Below are 5,785 nucleotides of genomic sequence, written 5' to 3'. Positions count from 1 at the left end.
AGAACCTTGCAGGGCATTGAAATAAAATTAGTAAAACTTTGTTATTTAATGCGTAATGTTGCCAGGTTCGTGATACAGAATATGCAGCAGCTTTCTGTGTTAAACAGGCTCTTTTTGAGAACAGGAAGTGATGTTTGACTAATATGTGGCAGAGATCCCTATGTATTTCAGTAAGCTAGTTTTACCACTGAAAAAGGCAACAACAGGGGTTTTCCTTAGCTACACAGCTCTCTACTTCTGTCTATCTACATATCTACATATATATATATCTCGTTTGTTTCAAAACGTTGAGAACAAAAAGTTATGATTTTTCTGGTGTTAACGTTTTGAATGATTTCAGCACCATGAGGGTGCCAGGCATCGTGGACGTTGTTACCTTCAGGCTTGGCTTGTCTAACCGTTTCTCCCATTTTCCTGTCTTTCTTCCAAGCTTAACTAACCAACTGCTGGCAGTAGCTTTACAGCATGTCAGCACAGGAGGCATTTTTCGTCGCTTTTCTAAGACCTCCATTCAATGCACATCGGAAGAAACAGATAAGTTTCTATTTTAACCAGTCCAACTGCCTAGAAAACATAGCTGCTCGTGTTTAGCACTGCCTTTAACACAGCTGCTCTGGGTCTATTTTCTATGTTTTGCATGTGTACCTGCATCTGTATTATAGGGCATTGTTAACCTTGTCAGAGTATTGATGCAATTTGTTCTTTTGAGTCTTTCTTGATACATAATTAAAAAGAGCTCACAAATCCAAACACAAAGGGAGGATTTTGAGCCACTCAGCAGCAGCAGCAGTGGTGTCAACTTTGCAGATTGACAGAATGGCCTCATTTTCTTCTTCGGGTGTTTGGGAACCGGAGGCTCGGGAGAAGGCAGCAAGCCCTGACAAAGAGCTGCCATTGCACAGAAACCTACCCACAAACCCTTGCCTGTGGCTTTCCCTTTGAAGGTGCATGTCTCTTCTTGACATTTCTTGTTGACTCGCCTTGGGAACGTTGAATTCCATCTTCTCGGTCCAAAGTTTGTGTTTAAACTACGTGAAACGATGCAGAAGATAAAAACCACTTTGTTGCCATTCAACTGAGGGACAAAGTCATTAATCGTCTGAGTACCCAAAACAACACGCTGGCCGCAGTTTCTAACGTGCTGCCGTGACGCCTTGAAGTGAGGAACATCTTTGCACTTTGTAGTGGAAAACACAGATGAGGTCATGCAAAGCTGAGGCTGGTTTTGAAAGATACCCCTGCCTCCTGAATAGCACATCGCTCTGCTTCCTCTGCCGCATGCACACCAGAGCTGACGGGGAACATGGCATATTTGTGTCACTCCAGCAATTGGAACAGAGCAACATTAATAGACCGTGCGGGTTGCAATGCAATTAAAACATAAATATGCAAAGCAGATGAGTTTGCCAATGCTGTGCTGTATGTGAGGAGACAGGTGCCAGCCATCTTTAGTGTTTACAACAAAGATACTCCAGCAAATGGGATCACTGTGATCAGACTGGATTAATTTGCCATGTCTGGGAGCTTGAATTTCAGTATGACTTCAGCCTAGGACAATCTAAAACAGTAAATGATCTCAGCAGGAGGAACCCAGGTCTGAAACAATAAAGTAATGTGAGGCAGATATGAAGAAACTACCCATGTTAATATATCAAAAGATCTTGTAAACTGTCAATGCACCGTAATGAGCAGAGTTACTATTCTTTTACACTCAATGACAAACTAGGACATACATGACTTCAATATCTCTCTTCTCAGTCATCATGTAATTCAAATTAGCTAATGATCATTGCCTGTCTATTAAATCCCTTTGATGTAAGAGGAGGTGCCCAAAACATTCGGCGTGTCTGAACAGACGACTTTGTTCGCTCCGGGGCAGCTGCAGCAGAAAGCCGGCGTGTTTCAGATAGTGAAAGCTGACAGAGTCCTGGCTGTTGAGCTGATTCTGGTTTACTGACATGCCCTGTCCTCTCGCAGGGTGCTCACATTCTCTTTCTCACTCTCGGTGGTCTCGCGTTCATTTCGCCTGATTGAGCAGTCGGTTACAGTTGCGGCGCGGAAAATTCTACACATTTACACAAAATGTCCGTCAAGTAGTGACCGTTCAATAATATAGCCTTTACAGCCAATACCCAAGGACCCGTAGGCCATTAAAGGGGCCATTACCAGTGAAATCCTTGTCTGGTCAAGTGGAGGCAAACTAATGTGTTGCTGTGAGGAAAGGTCCTCATTGTGAGAGTTGCAGAAAGAGCTGCAGGGGGAGATGGGATCAATTGCAAATTAAACTAGTAGCCATACTGTAGCTAGTGTTATTAAACAACAAAGTGTTGGTTCACCATGGTAGCTCCTTCAAAATTACATCTGAAGCCATTACAAAAAAAAGAAGAAGTTCTAATTAACTTCACGAGTCACTGGTTTGTTTGGAACGCTTCCGACATTTTCATATGTATGATGAATATGCTCGAAAAGTAAGATTTACCCAGTAGCTCTTATGCACTCTAAAGTTTGGGGAACAAACACCGAGGCTTGGGTTGACAGCTGCTGACAGCCAAACTGAATTAGATCAATGTAATTGATTAAAAAAACAAACCTTGCTGAAAATTCTTGCAGATGTGTGAAAATGTGCGATCATCTAAACTGCTCCCATTCTACCCGTTTGATAAACTGGACAAGCTCCTGATTTGAATTGCTGTGTTGCATGAATATGTAGCAAGTGATTCCTTGTACAATCAGCCATTCAGACAAGTCTGTAGCTGCCGATAGTTTGTGACGAGTTTAATTCTAGACTTCCACATCTGTTTTTGTTTTCCTTCGGGTTTAAACTGTCTATCACGGCGCAGTTTTCCAAAATTTGCTGGGTGTTTCTCGACGAACCCACACAAAATTTCTCCAGCTCCGGTAATAAATTTGCTTTCATATTTCATCTGTGGTTACCCATATATGCATTAGCTTTTCTTCTACTTATGTTTTCAATAAATATCTAAATGCCACTTTTGGTTTGTTTTTTTTGTTATTCGTCTACTGTATGAGCTTCTGCTCAGCTAATAATAGAGGCTTACCCTGTTTCCAAAGTGACATAATCAAAATGCACTAGAAAAAAACTCTACAAACTAAACAGCATGTAGGTGTGTTAACACTCGTACTTTTGTAGAGCGAAGCAAAATTTTTTACTTGGAGGGGGAGGACCTTGTGTCTTGGATTAATTAAGATGAGGAACTCCCACTTTGCGGAGCTTAGCGTGTGCGGGGCGATGTTTTCTTCAGTCTTTTCCACAGGGATAGGTTTGCACTCATCTTTGATAGTTAACCCTATGTGACCCCTCCCTAGAGCCAGTCCCACTCCCACTTCACTGCTCCTGCTTCTCATTAGAGCCTGTCCACTAGTCTGACTCGGCCTAAGTAGGCCGACACCCAGGCCACTGACCCACTGGTTCCTCCCAAAGACATAAAAAGGTATGTATGTGTGTGTGTGTGAGTGAGTGTGTGAGTATGCTGAGCTATGACTGCGTGGGCTCTCAAGAAGGCTTATCAGTTATTAAGTTGTCAGTTTAATTCAGACATGAAATAAAACTCAATTTACTGTCAGATTAGTATGTATGCATGAATATTTTACTGTGAAATTCCACTAACTTAACAGTTTATTTTGGCAACATTGGAGGTAATATGTTACTGCTCTGTCTGAAAAATACAGATTTGTCAAAATCAGTGAACCAAACGGAGCGGCAATGAATTGATTTAAATTCCTCCAATGCCACATTTTTGTCTGTCGCGAACGCAGCAACGGATAAAAATGTTGTTTGTGTGTGCGTTCATTTCAGGTACTTTCCCCATGACGGAATCAGGCAAGATCCGAGTGTTTTGATGAACATATTTTACAGCAGAGGCGACAGAGCTGAAACTGCAGCTGAGTCATTATCCTGTATCGTTGGCTATCTCAGAGGATGATGAGACATGAATTTGTCTGACCTACACAGGGCAGCACAAAGGACTGAATTCAAAGCAGGGCACCCGGGGGCCAAGCTGGCGGCAGGCCCAGCTGAGGAGCACCAGCCAGTCACCACCTGCATACTGCTGCTCACCCAGTCCCCCCCCCCCTCCCCGAACATCACCACCACCCTCTGTCCATCCCCTCCTCCAGCGACCAACCCCTCCTCCTCCTCCAACCCGCTCTGACAAGCCTCATCTGCATCCTGGTCATATCCTTCTCCCACTCTTAATATCTCCCCGGTCCATCTCAGCTGTCCATCAAATTCTATGTGAAGGCAACAGTGTGGCCTCAGCTGTGAACACCCTTTTCATTCTGTCGCCGTGCTGCAGTCCAGCCGATTTTTTGAGATAAAGCAGCGATCGAACGAACTTAAATGCCAAACGTGTTTGATGTCTGAAGATGAGAATTTGGTTTTGAAGGCCAATGCTGCCCTTTTGTTTCATTCTACAGTACTGTATAATTGCTGTTTGGACAAAAGGGAAGGGGGAAAAAAGAATCGACCCTGGTGCTTTTACATGGTAAAACTTGGTATAGAAAGATCACAGTACTTAGAGGTGATATAATTACTGTGTCTTATCTCATCAGCGCTCCCAGAAACATACAATCTCGAACAATTATGTCACTCAAAAAGATGTAAGATGTTGTAGGACAGAAAGTCAGGTTTCCAATTTCACAGGTCAGCGAAATGATGATCATGTTCCAAATTGAGTTTTAGACTTCATTCAGCTGCTCAATCCATATAAATGTTTTTTTTTTATCCATGTCACAGAGTTATCAATAAGAGTTTGATTATTTGCCTTAAACCTTGTGTTCACCCTCAGAAGTAGTGTCTCTGCTGCCTCAACAGTCACCAGTGTGGTTCTCTCTTAGTTCAATACTGCCCCCTGGAAAATAGTCTGTGTACTGCATGCAGCAAAACTGGATGAGGACGTAAAAAGATGCCAGCCCCCTGGACTTATCATTTAGTCCTCTTATCAGCCTCCGGTGAAGTTGTGGGCTTCCAAAGCTTGGCATTGGACCACTGTGACACTGTAGGACACAGTGATGATGATAATGATGTCAGGATGTCTGTTGGACCACCTACACACACACACACACACACACACAAACATATTAATTGCCAGGATTATTATTAATAACTGCAGTGGCGATATCATTATCATTAGCGTATCTGCTAGTAACAACAGCTCTCTTCTTCTCCTCTGTTTTTTCTGTCACAGTCGATCCCAGTTTAAATTTTCACCTTTATCGTGATCACTGTTTGCAATTCATTTCCCGTCAAACTCGGATGTCACAGCCTGGCTGACCCTTGCCCTTGAGCAAAACTAATATCAAAACAGCGAGCTGTGAGAACAACTGAGCCAGACAGGGAACACTGGGATGCCACTGCCAGACAATAGGAGGGTGAGAAGGAGGATGGTAGAAATTCTCCTCCCAGCTGTAGACCTCGTCGAACCCCAAATCTGAATTCCTGAGCTGTTCTGGAGGAGCCCCGAGGGCTGGCAGAACGGCGTGGCGCGTTATGGGAGTCTGTCCTTTCTCTGTGAGCCCAGGCAGGGGATTCGGTGAGGAAGGTGGGGGTGTTTGATAACACTGCATTTTTGACCCCCTCTCGTTCTTGCTGTCTCTTCAGCAGCGTCGGATTCACGCAGAGACACCGGCAATCCTTTAGACCTGTCTCTTAGATTCATGCCAAGACTAATTCACTGGCTCATCGTGGGCGACAGTGTTTGAAACCACGCATCGGCTTCCAAGGTAGACTAATGGGAGAGTTCACAGAAGGTTAAAGGGTTAGTGT

The sequence above is a fragment of the Mchenga conophoros genome, linkage group LG12 (genome assembly GCF_057382185.1).
Source record: "Mchenga conophoros isolate Kocher_MC1m ecotype Shallow Benthic linkage group LG12, M_conophoros_male_GT1.1, whole genome shotgun sequence".
NCBI lineage: Eukaryota > Metazoa > Chordata > Actinopteri > Cichliformes > Cichlidae > Mchenga > Mchenga conophoros.
This window is presented reverse-complemented; position numbering follows the sequence as displayed.